This window comes from Canis aureus, chromosome 1, assembly GCF_053574225.1.
Source record: "Canis aureus isolate CA01 chromosome 1, VMU_Caureus_v.1.0, whole genome shotgun sequence".
NCBI lineage: Eukaryota > Metazoa > Chordata > Mammalia > Carnivora > Canidae > Canis > Canis aureus.
The window spans coordinates 4558800-4576988 of NC_135611.1; the positions used below are offsets into that span (position 1 = coordinate 4558800).

Sequence of the window (18189 nt, forward strand, 5' to 3'; positions counted from 1 at the left end):
GTGGGGTTGATGCCTTGACTCCAAGAGACTCCATGCCCATCATGATCCACGAGGACAGGGCCCCCTGGAGTTGTGCAGGGGCCAATCAGCATGGCTGTACACAGCAGCCTAGGGGCTGGGTGGTGATCTGTGAGCTTCTCTGTCTAATTAGATTTTCTTTGAGAGAAATATGTTTTCTTATGCTTGGCACAGGATTTATCATGACTAAACATTATCTTTTTGACTTAATGAAAAGGAGGCACCATAATCATCCAGCCATGCAAGAAGCAGGTAGAGTGCAAAGGCCCAAGCTTGGTGGTCACATCTATCCACCTTCACACACACACTCTCACAATCCTCAGTGATCTCAATGACCTCAAGCAGGCTGCTTCATGGCTCCACACTTCTGTAAAATGGGGGCGACATCTACCTAGGTAGGAGGGTCTTTGGAGAAAATGATAAAGATTAGTGTCTGCTGATAGAAAACATATATCGTGATAGTTAATCTTATGTGTCAACTTTACTGGGCTAAGGGATGCCCAGATAGATGGCAAAACATTGTTTCTAGGTGTGTCTGTGAAGGTGTTCTGAGGAGAACCAGCATTTGGATCAATATACTGAATAAATAAGGTTGTCCTCACCACGGAGGGTGGTTATCATCCAATCCACTGAGGGCTTGAATAGAAGGTGGAGGATATCCATCTTCTCCTGTCCTCAGATATCTGTGCTTCTGGTTCTTGGGCCCTCAGATTTGGACCCCAGTTCTTCAGCCTTCAGACCTGGATTGAATTACACCATCTGCTTTCCTGGTTCTCCAGCTTTTGGACAACAAACAGTTCCTGGGCCTTCTGGTCCTCCAAAATCAAGTGAGCCAATTCCTATTATATGTGTGTGTGTGTGTGTGTGTGTATTCCTATCATATATATTCCTATCATACCTTTATTATATATTATATATAATAAGTATATATACATATACATAACATAGTCTGTTTTATATATGTAAAATATATAAATATGCATAGAGAATATGTATATATCCTATTCTGTTCTATATATGTAATAAATACATATAAATATATATATTATGTATATCATATTCTTTTTTCTGGAAAACCCTAACACATGTATATTATATGTGTGTATGTGTGCATTTTTAAACATCACCTAGCAATCAAACATAGTATTTCCTTTGATTTGTGATTCAGTATCTACTCAACCTTAGAGTTACCAGAGTCATGCAGAATACAACAAGATGTCCCTTATGGGTCTTAGCATTGGTTAAAAATCTCCCATTTACTGTTCTCAAAATCACCTAAAGCAGAGAGTTTGATCCAAGGTCTGGGGGCCCCATAAGAGATTATTTTGTTAGGAATCTTGGCCCAATATTGATTGTGGATTTGATCATTAGAACCTGTCACGGTTTTGGAGAGACTGTTAAGTGCCCGCAAGAAAGGAGCAAGAACCATGTGATGGAAAGCAGACCTCATCTTGGATTTATTTGGAAATACAGGAAGGAATGTGTAATGAGGGGTGGCAGTGAGTGGGAGGGGTAGAAGCTGCCAAGGGGATGAGGCTGGGAAGTGAGCATGGGAGGGGGGAGGTCAGAGGCCTTTCTCCTAAGTGGACTTCAGTGTGAAATCTCTCCTGGAATCACAAACTCTTTAAGAATTGCATGTAAAGCTGTGCCCATGCTGCTGGGCTAATCTCATTTACAGTAAGTTTTGATAAGCAGCATTACCCATGATTAAAACAGTAATCGCTCTAAAAGGCAGGAGGAATATTGGCATGCTAGTAAATCTCGGAACACTGGTTTTGCATTTTTGTTGTTCTGTCATTCTGTTTCTCTTCATCTTTTAATGCTTATCACAAAAGGACTCAATTAACAGCCCTGACGAGGGGCAAAGGCAGGTTTTAGGGTCTTTATGTTTCTATAATTAAGGGAAGCTTCTTTAAGGAAAACAATATAATACTTTTCAATACGAATCTCACACCCATGTGAAGACACTGCTCCCAGGGCCCTAGAAGGGACCGTGTAAGGAAGGACTATGAAATCATCCTCAGCAACTTCACCACGAACCTGCTCTGGCACTACCTGGGCCCAACTCCCCACATACACACCCAGGTCCCCCCACCGTCTCTGCCTAGACCTCCAGCCACTGAGTTCTAGCCCTGAGAAGTAAGCCTGCTATCTTTTGAGGTATGTCCCTAAGGCCAAATTCATATCACTCATTCAGCCAATGAATGTTCACAGGGCACCTGCAAGGGGCCGCAGTGCCCCGAACACTCTGGGTGCACGAGTGCTGGGCCTACTCTTGCTGAGGCCCCAGGGTGAGCACCTGATGTTCTGATGTCTGCGGGGTGCATGTAACCCACCCCCTACAGTCTTCCAAGGTGAGTTGGTGCTGACCTCAGCCTGGGAGGATGAGAAGGAATTGAAGAAGGAAGTGAAGAGGTGGAGAAGAAGTCTAGGCAAAGGAGAAAGAATAAACCAAGTCCATACAGAGTAAGTTAAATAAATGGTAGCAGTTATAACAAGAATGGAGGTAAACTGTAGGAGTGGATAGAAAATGCAAGGGAACAAATCAACGTCCCATCACACACGCGCACACACACTCATGTCACACATACACCTGTGTGCACACAAACACACAGGGCTACACAAACAAACACATCTACACACCCACACAAGCCTTCTCCCTGGAATGGAGGGGATGCTCTTTGTGATGCTCTTTATTTCCCTCTTTCCCCACACCTGGAGCAGAGCTGTGCACAGCCCCCTCACAGCCCTTGGAGCTACTATTGGAAGAGTACTGGAAGAGTCCCCCAGACTGTGGTCACTCTTTTTTTTTTTTTTAATTTTTTTTGTAATTTTTATTTATTTATGATAGTCACAGAGAGAGAGAGAGAGGTGCAGAGACACAGGCAGAGGGAGAAGCAGGCTCCATGCACCAGGAGCCCGATGTGGGATTCGATCCCGGGTCTCCAGGATCGCGCCCTGGGCCAAAGGCAGGCGCCAAACCGCTGCGCCACCCAGGGATCCCGACTGTGGTCACTCTTAAACTGCATTCAACCAAGTAGGGAGTCAAAGGGGGTGCAGAAGAAATCAAACATTTTGATGAAACATTTGCTATTTACTGTTTGAGCCTTCCAATATCAGCTAAATCATCCCATCCCCAGGGAAGCCTCACAAAGTTCCCCATTACTGGTTCCCAGGACATCATGCCTGACTCTCTCCACGGCATACCTACCATTCGCACAATCATCCATCTATCTGTGCAGTTCTATGATCACAAACAAATGAATGGAAGGATGGAGGAGCAGACATAGCGAGAGAGGAAAGAGATCGAGGATGAGAGGGATAGATGGAGGGACAGAGGAGGGACAGAGGGAGGGAGGGGGAGAGGAGGGACAGGATGGAGGGAGGGAGGGACGGATAGATTTACAATACAGTCATCCAAAATCCAACTCAAAAATTAGATGCTCTGGCAGGATTAGAAGAGACACCATACATCAGTTGATCACTGAAGAGTTGTCTATTTGCAGCATCTTTAAGTTCTTCAAAAATGACTTATAATTCACCATATTTAACTAGGTTGGTGTACTAAAAAAAGGCCCCCCAAAGACCCTTGTTCTACTTATAGAATATCGCACCAAAGAAGACCATTTGGTCTATAACCGATTTGTGGGGCTTATACTATTGAGATTTGTTTTTCAAAAGTTCTGGCAGGGAATGAGACCTAAATTATCCATAAAAAAAAAAAAAAACCCTGCTATCTTCACACCAAAGCAGCGAGTCTGCATACTCCTAGAAAGACAGATCGACAAATCAGCCCCAGTTCCAACAATCTCTCGTTTGAATTTAATTCAAGCTGAACAAGGGGAAATTCCCTCATCCTGCATGTATGGACATGGGACAGGTCAGAAAGGAGCCCAAGTCAGCCCCATGGCCCATCTGAAACGTAGGCACAGTCACAGCACACCACTCCCCACTTCAGCTCCACTTCAGCGCCTTTCCATTGTAACTATCACTCCCTGTAATTGGGCTCCCACTCCGAGATTGGTGATTTCTTCCGAGACCTCCAATTCAATTAAGTCATGGAGCTCAATGCAGAGCTAGACCATGAATATAAGATGTCACATTAATATGAAATTTTTTTCCAGTCAAAATAGAAGGATTACTTCAAAGCCACAGTCCACACAGACTCTGGTAATACCAGACAGTATTTGCTACACAATCTACTCCGTGGTGCCTATAATCTTCCTGTGGCCAGTGTCAGATAGAGATTAGTCTCCTCCCTGGCCATGGCTGAGGTATAATTGCTCTTACCTTTCAGAGCTGAGACCTCCTGCCTCTCTGCTTCCATGCTTCTCAATTCTGGTTTCAATCCAATCGCCCCATGTCAACATGGAGTTTTGAGACTGGCCACCTGCTTGGCTATCTGCCTGGCTTGGGTTCCAGAGCCCTTGCCTTCCCTGAATGAGACTTCTCAGAACTGGTCTTGGCCAACCTTCCTTCTCCCTGCCTACAAATCCACAGGATGCTGCATTCACCTCCAAGTCTGAAACTCCAGGTCACAAGGTTCCCCGTGGTGTGGAAGAGTGAATCAAACTCATATAGTACATCATTCCTTCTCAGGGCATGTAAGAGGGTACACGTGTCATTAGGAAGAAAGAACATACTCAGTCCACTGTAGGCAAAGAGGGTGGGTGCACATGAATTCCGATATTGTGCCTCATGGATGCCTCTCTTTCCTAGAAGTTTCAGACATGAGCCTAGCATGTGTAGCTTGATCACCAAATACCATAAGGCATTGGGCAGAGGAGGCTGTGTGTCCATAAGTCAAGAGCATGGGGCTGAAATAAGCATCAGAAGAGCCTGCCTCTGCCTCAAGTCAGCCATGTGACCATGTAGAAGTCACTTTCCCGGCTGGGTCTAGGGAGGGCCTTTGGTTTTTTTCTCATCTGTCATATGAATATAAACTGGTACTTAGTTCAGAATGACTGAGCACAATGCCGGGCACAGGGGAAGCCTTTGGCAGCCATCCTTTATATGGGAATTGCTCAGCAGACCATTCATGAAAATCTGAAACTGCTGAGCACTGGCTCACCTACTCCAATCAAAAACTACTCTTGCTGGCTGCAGCAGAGTCCACGGGCACAGGCAGAAGCCATTTCCTGCTAAAGAAGAAGGAAATGAACCAGAATTGGTAAGAGCCTATTCTGGGCTCAGCAAAAATTTGCTCACAGGGAGTCACCTCCTCAAGGTAGCTGAGTGGCCAAGAGATGCTAGTTAGATCATTTATTACCATAAACCCTACTGAAACGTTTCTTGTTCTGCAAACATTAATAAAAATTATTTCAAAATCAAATTGTAAAGAACTAAGTCTGCTTGAGGGCATCCTAGAGATTAATGAAACAAATCCATCCTCCGGGGAGTTTATAAACTTGTTAGAGGGCCCAGTGCCTCCACAGCCCCAGGTGGGGAGCCTTCCTCCTGCCCTGCTGGGTGGACAGAGAGGGAGATGGCCTGATGGATGCCCTTCTGGACGTAGGGAAGGCCCAGCCCCTAAAGCTGAAAGAAACATCCCACTGATTTCCATTTTAACTCTTTTTTGTTTGTTTGATTTCAAGAACCCAAAGCACATTTTCTTCTGATTTTAGATCGCATAGTAGGGTGCAACAGAACAAAAGTCATTATCAAAGAGAAGCAGCATGGAAAGACCCTGGCCTCTGAGCACGGTGCTCATGGCACTGGGAGGCATGGGTGGCACATCTCCTCTCCTTGGTCCCTTTTCCTCACTCACAACAACAAATGGGAGAGTAACACATCTGACCCAGACAAAAAGCAGAATGCAAAGGCATCAGTTTGGGAAAGACTAAACCCAGTCCTTTTCTTTTCTTTCCTTCTTCCTTCCTATTAAAGTAGAATTTGCAAATTAAACCACACTTAACAAGTAATATGAAAGGCCTGATACTAGCATTAAACCACATTTGGTTTGAGACCTGGAAGTCTCCCTAAAGTGAAGCAAACGTACAAAAGCCCTACAGCTTTAGCTGTAGACTGTGGCAGAGACACAGTGTGGGGAAATCGCAGTGATGGCATCCGTGAGGGAAAAGTCACATCACCAAGAAAGGGCTTCCAAAGGGGCTTTTTGTCCTGGGCTATTGGAATGGTGTGAGAACATCCCCATGATGTTGGCAATGTCTGCAATTCACCCCGCACTCCCCAGACACATGCGGATGGTTGGACAGTCGACCGTGAGCCACACAGCGGGTTCCTGAGTAGTGCATGGCCCTACTCACCAGGATGTCACAAATACGCACTGGGGGAGACTCGGGATCCGTCCTCATAGAATAGGAGGTATATAAAAACACTTGTAATTAGTAATATTATCTCTTGATTAGTAACTAGCTGTTGAATATCAAGAAGCAAGTCTTCAAAGCTAAGTTCTGCATTTAGGTGAGCTGTGTTGGATGGAACTGGCCTGAATTACACAGGAATTTGGGTCACTGTGGATGGTGAGTAACAGTCTGGTGGGCCAGTGTTGCCTATCTGTTGAGACTTTCATTTTCAAGGTCTTGCAAAATAGATCAAAAACTAAAAGGCACAAGCCTCTGAATTTACATAAAGCAGGAAAGAGAATCCATAAGCCCAGCATTCACCCTAGCAATCGGCCAGTGGCTGTGTGGGTGGGCATGTGAATCTATAGAGACAACCTCCATTTTCAAACAGGATTCTCCATGTTGCACAAAGTACAGGCAGAGAGGAATAGAGTTCACTGCTCTAGATCAACGGGGAGATTTCTAATCAAATCACCTAAAGGGAGGAATTGCAGTTCCAGGCTAGATTTAACATCAAAAGATGCAACTGTTACATGACTTTTGCAGAGAGGCAGAGAGCAGTATGCAGTGCCTCCACCCAACCAGCAGAGTGTTCACTGCATCTGGATTCCAGGGGGAAAAAATCGAAGAATTATGCAGACATACTGGTGGGTGGTCAGGTTTAGGAAAACATGTAGCTGCTTTTCAGTGCCCTTATTGCCCATAAAAGAACATTTCACATGGTCAACTGCTCAAATTTATGTGGACCCTAAGGGGTAAATGTCCAGTGCTGTGACTGGAGACACACTCACAGCTCTCATTATTGTTAATAGAAATTGTGTGCTAACTTCTCACTCAGTGCCCTTGGTTGAGAATAAATTGAGTGTGTGTGTGTGTGTATGTGTGTGTGTGTCCCTAAATATCTCTAACATCCCCGATTCCTGGCAGTGCCCACATAGAAGAAAATTATTGCATGCAGACATACTTCTATTTCTCAAGTAGTCTTTCTATATTTCTTTTCCCCAATGATACCTTTTAAAATAATCTTTTCAAAGAATAAGTTGAAAAAGACTGATAATTGTGGCCAGGCTGTAGCAACTGTAGTGTAGAAAAGAGGACACCGAGTCTGCCTTCTCCAAAGGCCGGTGAGGTTTCTCAATACCAGCCGGTACTGTGTTTACTTTCTAAATCTTGTAAAAACCTGAGGCCAGATAGAAAGGAGGAACCAGCAAGGACACTAAAAAAGCAAGAGTGTGGCATTTTGGAAACCATGTGAAGAAAATATATCAAGGAGATGGGGATGATCAACCATGCCAACTCCCTTGGAGAGATGCATCAGTAATAGGATCATAGAAATTTAAGCCTCCTCTCCACCAAAAACAAAAATTACACCAGGAAAATAAGTAATGCACAATAAAAGAAATGTAATCCTAGGATGCTATATGGTTCAGCTCTACATATTTTCAAAGTCATCGTCATGGCAAAGCAAACCACTGACCAAATCAAAAGACAGAGGATACCTCCGCCAGGGGGATGGTGGGAAGGAATGTGAGATGTGGTGCGGGGCATGGCAACAAGTACCACTGCTGTCTATAGGAGGAGGTCATCACGTAGTATCCAGAGTGTAAAATAAAACCACTATCACTAGGATGAGGACACGGGGGGTGGAGGGGAGGGGCTTAGGAACAGCATGCTTTCCCCATCATAAGCCCATACAACTACCTGCATTTTAAAATTATGTATATATTTATGTAACATTAATAAAAATTCACATGAAAACATGAAGGGGGAGCTGTGTATCCAGGTGGGCCTAACAAGTGACAAACACTCTTGCACACCTGGGGGCTGCTGCCTGAGATCGCCTGGGGGCTCCATGTCTAGGTTGCAGCAGATGTGAGTTTACATTTGAGTTGCTTTAGATGAGGCTTTTCACAACAAAACTTCATCATGGAAGTTAGGGAAAGAGTGCCCGTCCTAGATTTCAGGTGATCTCGGGATTGCCAGAAGAGGGAATGTGCCACCTGCAACATTCCACAAAATGATTGGGGAAAATTTATGTTTGCACTGATTCAGGAGTTATACTAGTACTTTCCCTTGAATTTACATGACACTTTTCTTTCAAAGCACTCAAAGCATTTTACAGATTCCGTTTCATTAATTGTCACAACATCTTGAACAGGCTGCCATCCAGTCTCACGAATGGAAAAAGGAGAAGGAGAGGCACAGAAAAGTTCATTCGCTAGACCTGAAAGGATGACAGGAGACTCAAGTTTTTACACAGCAATGGGTTTTCAGGGACAAGAATAAAATTCAATTCACCTGCATTTTTTTCAACAGCCTGGACCGTTACTTTCTTAAGTCATATGTGAACATAAACCAGGTCAGTAGTTTTCTTAAGGACTCCAGGAAAACAAATCATAACCAAGCTGGGGGGAAAAGTCCTTTCAAAGTGATTGGTTCTATGGATTATTTATCTGAGAGATGTTAATAGGTCCAGGAAAAAGAGAAGTGTTTGATAATCAAAACATTAGGGAATTTCAAAACAATCTTGGATATGACCGGCCACGTTGGAAAACTCACACTTCCTGATTTAAGAACTGACTACAGAGCTACCAGCAATCAAAACAATGTGGTGCTGGCATAGGACAGACTATGGACAAGTAGGATAGAATAGAAAGCTGAGAAATGAACCCTCACCTGTATGGTCAAATGACTTTCAATAAGGATGCTGAGCTCATTGAGTGAGGCAAGGACAATCACTTCACAAAGGTGCCGGGACAACTGGAGGCCCACATGCAAAAGACTGGAGTTGGGCCCTTACATATATGACACACAAACATTAACTCAAAATGGATCAAAGACCTCACCACAGGAGCTACAGCTATAGAAGTCTTAGATGAAAACACAAGGGAAAAGCGTTGTGACATTGCATTTGGCAATGGTTCTTAGGTATGACAACAAAAGCACAGGTCACAAAAGAAAAACTAGATAAGTCATATTTCATCAAAATTAAGAGTGTTTTTGCATAAAGGACACAATCAAAAGAGCAAAAGACATCCCACAGAATGGGAGAAAATATTTGTAAGTCATGTATCTAATAAGGAATTAATACCCGGAATATATAATGAACTCTCACAAGTCAACAACAAAAAACAATCAATCCAATTCAAAAATGGGCAAAAAACATGAACAGACATTCCTCTACACTCTCAGCCAATATGCACATGAAAAGATGCTCAACATGACTAGTTTTCAGGAAATGCAAATGAAAAGCCACAGTGAGGTGTCACTTCACACCCGTTAGGATGGCCGTTACCAAAAACAATGGAAAATAACATGTGTGGGTAAGGATGTAGGGAATTAGGATTCTGGGGCATTACGGGTGGAAATGTAAAATGGTGTTGCCACCATGGAAAACAGTTTGGCGGCTCCTAAGAAAGTTAAACACAGAATTATCATATGATCCAGCACCTTCCACTTCTGGGTATATCCCCAAACGTGTGGAAAGCAAGGACTCAAGCAAATACTTGTTCACCCATGTTCATAGCAACGCCATTCACAGCAGCCAAAGGGGGAAACAACAGATGGGCCCGTCAACGGATGAACGGATACAAAGTGATCTATCCATATGGTGGAATATTACTCAGCCTTACAAAGGAAGGAAAATCTGACACATCCTGCCCCATGGATGAACACAGAGGGCATTATGGTGAGTGAAATAAGCCAGATACAAGGGACAAATACTGTATGAGTCCATGTCTATGCGGGACCTAGCATGGGCAGATTGGTGATGAACAGGAGGTAGGAGAGAGGGAATAGGGAGTGGTTGTCAAACAGAGATAGTGTTTCAGTTTGGAATGATGCAGGAGCTCTTGAGTGGGACATGGGAACGGTTGGCCACAGTGGGAATGTGCATAGTGCCACTGCACTGCATAATTTTTTTAAAGATTTTATTTTTTTATTCATGAGAGACACAGACAGAGAGAAGAGACACAGGCAGAGGGAGAGGCAGGCTCCCTGCAGGGATCTCAAGTCAGGACTCAATCCCAGGACCCTGGGATCACGCCCTGAGCCAAGGCTGATACTCAAACACTGAGCCACCTAGATGCCCCTGCACTGCACATTTTTAAATGGCGAAAATGGTACATTTTATGTTATGTATATTTTACCAATAAATAAATATTTTAAAAATTTCTTGCGAAATACAATGGGCCCTGTGCACTCAGGGAAATTCATGGCACATGTTTAAAGACTCAAGCAATCCTGCTATCAAGTCTCTGTGTCTGTGTTTTGGCCCAGGGTTTCTAAAGACACCTGAGTGTGGAACCCTGTCATGGTGCCCATGGTGACAGGTCTGAGGGTCACCAGTGCAGGAACCTCAACAACAGCAGTTGGTGACAGTCCTGGGGTGAAGGTCTCTGCTGACATGCTACACCTAAACTAAAGGGTCTATCAGGGCAGCTTTTTTGAAGACCAACAAAACATTTGAACATAAACACAGTTCTGAAGATCCCAGGAGAAGGAAAGAAGGGGAAGGCTGGATTTGGGAAGAAAAATAAAAGTATCCCTCATGTCCTAAAGAAGTCATCTTCTGGGTCACCTGGGGGCTCCAGGGTTGAGCGTCTGCCTTGGGCTCAGGGCGTGGTCCCAGGGTCCTGGGATCGAGTCCCACACTGGGCTCCCTCAGGGAGCCTGCTTCTCCCTCTGCCTGTGTCTCTGCCTCCCTCTGTGTGTCTCTCGTGAATAAATAAATAAAATCTTTTAAAAAAGAAAAAAAGAAGTCATCTTCTGTATTTTTTTTTCCCGATTGACACAGGTTGTAGAAAGCCTATGGTAGGATCTATAGGACAGACGATGCTCCCAGTATGTCTTACTGTTGCAGAGTGGCTCAGTGAAGGCCCGAGAAGGGCATGTGGGTAGTAGGGTCTGGGCAGGCTTTCGCATCCCCTGTCTCCTTGAGGCAACACTCCTGGGGCCTGCGCCTGTTCAGGAGTCCAGACTCCCAGTGGGTTTTGAACCTCTGATCGATTTGCTTCTGGGAAGGGTATGAACGCGAGGCCTTAAACTTTCTGTTCCTGTGTTTCAAAGTGAATTGTTTTCTCCACTCACTGTGCACCCCTTCTAGCTAAACGTATAAACGACCCTAATGCAATCACCATGCCATATGTTCCTTCCAGGCAGTGGTGGGAATTCCAGAAAGAGGAAAATTAAAAGGAAAACAAAACAAAACAAACAAACCAAACCAACCCTTTCGGTTTCAAGCAGAACGCTAGGCTGCGGCTGCAAGTGGAGAGAAACCCCAGCGTGTCGCGTGCCGGGCCAGGCCACGCCTCCCGGATGCTGCCCCAGGGTGGTGAGCCCCGCTGCACCCCAAAGCCACCCAGACTCCCAGGCACGTGGGGCAGCCCCAACGGCACTCCCTGCTTTGTAATTCTGTGTCTTTCATCTCTAGTGGGCCCTTCCTGGGTGTCTCTACGCTGGACCCTGATGACACCAAAGAGGCCAGGCCAATAGCCTGTGTGACCAGCTTTTCCAGAACCATCATATCAATTGCACTGTGGTTCCATAGTCCGCAGGCACTTCGGAGTTACATCCAGTTGTGCTTACGGTGGAAAAACCCCTGCCCATCCTTGCACCCCGGCCTCCGTGCCCCCTCCCTTCCTGAACACGGCGTCGTGAAAGGACCTGCCGCTGTCATCAGACGTGGGGAACACCACCAGCTACGTCACAGGCAGTGCTCTCCGAATAGGCGCCTCCTCAACTGGCAAAACCTAATGGAAACAAACTCCGTCCGTTGGTCAATTGTGTGCTTATTTTCATATTTATGGACTGAACACTTCCCCCCAAAGACGCTAATGATGGCCTGAAGGGCAGGGGAATCAAACACCAGCCCTCAAGGCAAAGAGACCGAAAGGCGCGCTGCTCCCCGCTCGGGCCCACTCCTGGCGCGCCCGGCGGCCCCACGCCCCGCTTTGCGCCGGCCTCTGCCCAAGCGAACACTTCCCGAACCTCTTGACACAACTCAGTGTGTTCACAGAGGGAAGCCTGTCACCCCGATCCTCGTGGCAGAGACAGAAACACCGAACAAACCCCTCCTCTGGGCTTGGGCAGCTCGCGGCTCCCCCAGGGTGGCGGCGCAGGGCTCGGGGCCCGGGGGCAGCCTGGGGCTCTCCCACCTGCCCGGGGGCCGCCTGCGGTCGCCCCGCGTGGACCGGGAGGCGGCGGTCCCCGCACCGGGCACTCCGCCCGCGCGGCCACCAGAACGGTCGTTCGCCGAATGCTTTGCGGACACCCGAGGGAACAGTCCCGCCTTTACTCGGCTCAGATGCACTTACACTGTCATATAGCGGCCCCGTCGGCCAGCGGTTACCGGCGCAGAAGGTCAGTAGATCAATCTGTGACTTTAAGAGATTTCCAGGCCATGTGCTAGAAGAGTCTCATAGCATTTTGGGGCAAATACAAGCAGATTCACCGTGTCTCTGAAGCCTTATTTTAAAAGCACGGTACTGGGACGTCTGGGTGGCTCAGCGGTTACGCATCTGCCTTCAGCCCAGGGCGTGATCCTGGGGTCCCGGGGTCGAGTCCTGCGTCGGGCTCCCCACAGGGAGCCTGCTTCTCCCTCTGCCTGTGTCTCTGCCTCTCTTTCTGTGCCTCTCATGACTCAATAAAATCTGTAAAATAAATAAAATAAAATAAATAAAAACACGATACTCTCTCCTGTCCTCAGATCACAGTGCCCAACAGGATCCCTTCTCCATGAAGGGCAGCTGGGCCATTGTGGGGTTCTGCGTGGGGAAATGACTTGCACCGACTCCGATCCTCGGGCCTTCTGCGCGGCCTGGGGGATGCTCCACAGGCTCCCTGACTTGACATACAGTGCATCTCACGGGAGAGGACTGAGCTCTCCGGATGTCATGCTTATTGCTGCAGATGACCAGTGATGCCACCGTAGAATGTAAGCTTGGAGATGTGAGGCTCCACTGCAAACAATCACAGATCTAATATATCAAGCGCTCAGCTCGGCCAAGTCCACACTGAGCACTTGAGGTGTATTGTCTCATTTCATTTTCACATTGGTTCTTTGAGGGAGGAGGTGCTGTGGTCAGCCTCAGATCCTAGATGGAGAAACTGAGTCACACGGCCAATCACTGGGATAACTAGGTGTTGACACAGGGTTGCCTGACCCCACCGCTGATGCTCTTCTGGTCATCCCAAACCACTTCTAGGGCTGCCGTCCAGACACATGCTGAGTACCTTTGTGCCAAGCACTCTTGGGGGCCTAGGGCTAGATGAGCCTGTGAGGCACTGTCCCCAGTTCCAGTACTGTCAGGGTACTGGGACACAGATCAACCATGAGGGCCCTCACAGAGACCTAAAGAGAGGACCAGAAAATGGTGCCTGTGAAGGAGCCAAACTGGCCATGGGTCGGGCAGGTGTAAATGGCCCTATATAGACAGACAGAGCAAAGTGGCATTCAGGCTCACCAAGGGCATCCACGGTGCAGGTCCCCTCCCAGAGACCACTGTGTACAAGACAGCCGACACCAAACAGTCCCCAAATCCTTGGCCCTGCACTGGCTGCTGCAGAATCAGGGGGGAGTTTGCAGTTTAGCTGGGGAAAGAGACTGCTGCCTGTGACAGAGGAGAGACCCAACGATGACACTGGGAATGAGGATGGGGGTGTCCTGGATGCCCAAAGCAAGAGCAGCTGACCTTGGAGGGGCAGGGGACTTAGGGAGGCTTTCCAGAGAAAGCAACGTTAAGCTGAAACATGAGGATTATCGGAAGAGGGGAGGAGAGGAGGCACAGGTGTAGAGATAACTGAACATATTTATTTATTTTTTAAGAATTTTTATTTATTCATGAGAGACACAGAGAGAGAGAAAGGCAGAGACACAGGCAGAGGGAGAAGTAGTCTCCACGCAGGGAGCCCGACATGGGACTCGATCCTGGGACTTCAGGATCACACCATAGGCCGAAAGCAGGCACTAAACCACTGAGCCACCCAGGGATCCCCAACATATTTAAAACAAAATCAGGCTACATGGCTGGAGCACGGAGAAGGGACCACGGGGAGGTGGCAAGAGACCAGAATAATCAGCAGGCATCCTGTGAGCTATATTAGTACATTTGGACTTGGTCTTCTATACCCAAGGAATCTGACCTCAGGCCACGAGGATGTGGAGGCAGGATTCTGTGGTGGTCCCAGCGTCCTACTCCTTGGGATGCATGCCCGTGTGATCCCTTCCTCTGGAGTGTGGGCAGAAACTGTGACTGTCATGATTCGATTACCTACGTACAAAGGGGAAGGGATTCAAGATGTTATTAAGGTCCCAAATCAGATGACTTTGAGTTCTTCAAAGGAAAAATTATCCTTGGTGGGCCTGACTTCAGCAAGAGGAACTCCTAAAAGGGACTCAAAGCGATAAAGACACTCTCCCACTTACTTTATGGCTCTGTTGTGGGGGCGAGGGATTACGAGGCAGGGACTATGGGTGACCTTTAGTTGCTGAGGGCACTAGCCCTGTAATTCAAATGACTCAATTTTGCCCAGAACCGGAGTTTAGAAGAGAAGCCTGATCTTCAGATAAGACCCCAGCTACCCCCTCGATTTCAGCCCATTGAGATCCCAGGCAGAGGATCCAGATGCCCCCTGTACAGTAACTGAGATACATCCATGGGTGTTGTTTATAGCCGCTACGTTTGTGGCAACTCGTTACATAACCCTGGAAAAATGAAGAAGCAGTAGGAAGAGAGAGGCTCTTCCCTCGTTGGTGAGCAGGAGTCACATGGAGTTCAAGCTCACATGGACGTTACTAGGAGTGGTGGCACCCATGCTGGAGCCAGCTTGCACATGGCACCCGTCCCCCGATGTGATCATAGGTACCACCTGGAGTGTGAAGTTCATTCACATCATTGAGTGTTGATATTAGAGTTGATTTTGCAATGAACTCAATATATACTCATTTTAATGAATTATAACCAAAACATGTGACAACCACCTCCCTGAGAAGCTCCCTAGACTCGGAAGCTATCATGTGTTCTCCTAACCCCTCATGAGGCTGCTCTGGTCTTTAACTGGCCCGTTTCTAGCCCCCTCAAACTCATCATTTAACCTATGAAAGCCTTATTCATATTTTTTCTATGTTTATCAAAATAGCACACACCTAGGAGTAAATGTTGGTCTGATGAAGGAATATATGAACGAGGGGGATTTTTGAAAAGAAAAATATGTCTGTGCTTCTAGGAAACTGCAATTGAACACAAATGAGTCTGCTAGAAGCTACATGAAGGCAGAGGATGCACAGAGAGTGATACTGAGCCCTGTTCCCTCCCCTGACACCCAAGGACAATGTACTTGCTCACCAGTGGACCCTGTGGATGAAGCTAGTGGAGCTAATGGAAAGAATGCGTTGAATCAAGACCAAAGATATTTTTAACAAACAAACAAACCAACAAACAAAAAAGGTAAGCAGCTCAGGTAAACATTGGCTCAAACACCTAAGAATACGTAGATGCAGATAACCCACAAAGTGATAGAGGCACATTGAAATAGGCAAGGGGTTAAACCCGGGCAACTGAGGATGTGTGTTTCTGGAACATAAACTGAGCATCACCAAAATAAAGTAAAAGCATCAAAACAGTCCACACCTTGACCGAGAATGTTCTCTGAATCATCCAGATCATGGGACCTACTGACGTCCCTTTGATTCCCCTCAGCAGAAGGAAGCAGGAAGTCCTCCCTGGTGGACATCACGCTGCCACCTGCTGGCTCCACATTCTAACTCAAGGGGAGGACACAGGTTTTAGCTCCCTCCCCCTCACCACAACTGAAGAAGAGGTCAGGGCAACATGTAACATTAGGTTTCAGTGTGATGTCTGTCAACTAGAGGAAAGAGACCACAACTCCTGGTCCTCTGAGGAGTACCCATTCTTTAAAAGGCTTCAGACCCCAGCCCCTGGGAAGCCAAGCAGGAATCTCACGGGCCTCATGGTAGAGGTAGAGGGTCTCCACTTGCCTCTAGGAAGGCCCCAGGCGTCTCCTCCTGGGTCGCACACATTCCAGTCCAGTTCACGTGGTGAGCCCAGTGAAGTTCTGGTCAGAACCCTACGGTGATAAACACTGTTCACTGCCCACGTAACCCATCTGCACATCTCCCTTGGAAGGTGAGTAGGGGAAGGACCACACATGCGGGATTCCAACCACACATGTCTTTAGTTCTACCTTGAACAACAAAACCACCCTGTCCACCACTTATCTCCTTGCCCAGACCCCTTACTTCCTCCCCAACTCAGATTTTACATTTAGATTTGAGCTGAAATTTGGTGGTACTGGAGGAGGGTGTCCTTGGAGCTGTGACATGCCACACTGTTGAACCCCGTTAGACAGCTAACACTGTACATTTCCAACTCAAGTATGTGATTAGTCCCAGCAACCTACCAGTGCATTTGTCTGTTTGCCACCACACCTTGCATGATACTTTTGTGGACGAGGCAGCGAATGGCTGTAGGTGTACCTGTAGCTGATTGAGCAAGTCCAATGACAGTAGTGACAATACCTACCAGTTATTTGGTGCCTTCCATGCACTGAGCACAGAGTGAGGCACATTCTGTATGTTAGAATTCCGATGATGAAGAAATGGAGGTTTATCAATTAGTCTGAAATTCAGCCTCTAAACCCCATGCTCTCTCCACAGGAGCATGTTGCCAAAAGTGTCTTGAGTAGAGATGGATCAGTGTCCAGCAGGGCCAGCCATGCAGAGCCTACAAGCTCATTATGCCCCTTTCCACATTTTTTGTGCAAAACCGAGGTGAGGATATTGGTGTCATGCTGACCACAGTAACAAAACGATACCAAGCTGGGACCAATCTCCAGCGTGTCCAAATAAAGCAAACCAAAGCCGAGGACTTAGGTCCAATATCTCAAGGACACCAGTGTAAATGCCCCGGATGTCATCCCCCAGCAGCACACGTGCGCAGGAATGAAATGTTTTTATTGAGATCACAACATGCGTCAACAGCGTGAGAGGGCTGCCAACAAGCTAATTTGAACACAAGGATGGTCATCTCTTGCCATCTCTCTCCATCCTGTTAGGATCCTGTGCAGCTCCGGGTTTGCACCGACAAAGGAGAAAGCCAGAACCCATTGCCCACTGCGAGTGGAAATATTGCCACTTTTCCAAAACCCATCTCGGAGCAGCAATAAACCCAGGCAGAGGGTTTTTACCATCGCATAAAGGACTCACTGCCCCAGCAGCGTTTAAGGAGCAAGACAGGCTTTTTCTCTTTAGCAGCACAGCCATCAAATATCAAGCTTGAAACTGCATTTGTGTGATAAGACTTGATAGAAGGTGGCATGGCACGGTGTGAAATGATCTGATAGCACGCAAAATTGTTGTTAGGAGGTGTTGGCACTTGAAAAACAACACATCTTGTTGGCATTGGCTCCAGCATGAGGCTCCCCCAAGAACATTCCACACAGTCCTGTTTGGAAATCTTGGGTATTCGAGCCGAGACTGAGCCCACGGGCCCTCTAACCCCTAGCCCCCTGCCCACAGATGGACAGAGAATACAGTCAGGTGGCTCAAGTCCACACAGAAATTATTTTGTTGTATGCTTGGTACCTTATCTTCCACTCTAAACATCGAAATACAGTGTGGCTGTTGTGCGTGCTCACACCCGTGAGTGTACGCGTGCACACACGTGCAAGGAAGAACCGCAAGTCCCTGCTCAAGGTGTCCTAATGATTCAGGACTTTACCAGCAAGTACTGCTTGGGTCAGGTTCCCCCCAAAAAATGGCAAGTGACATGGCTCTAAGTTCAGCACCTATGGAATCATTTCCCTCTGTCTTTGGCTTCTCTTCTGGAAGATTCTGTGGGGATTTTTG

At 46.9% G+C, this 18189-nt stretch overlaps 1 long non-coding RNA gene across 1 annotated transcript in view; it reads right to left on the bottom strand.

The window, feature by feature from the left end:
* The window catches only part of LOC144301400 (uncharacterized), a 48427-nt gene that overhangs the window by 22783 nt on the left and 7455 nt on the right, over positions 1-18189 (bottom strand). Inside the window, exons 2-4 of the long non-coding RNA XR_013368240.1 lie at positions 16321-16409; positions 14466-14593; positions 12638-12973 (exon numbers count right to left, since the gene is read on the bottom strand). This is a non-coding gene — a long non-coding RNA (uncharacterized LOC144301400). The remainder of the gene's footprint in view (positions 1-12637; positions 12974-14465; positions 14594-16320; positions 16410-18189) is intronic.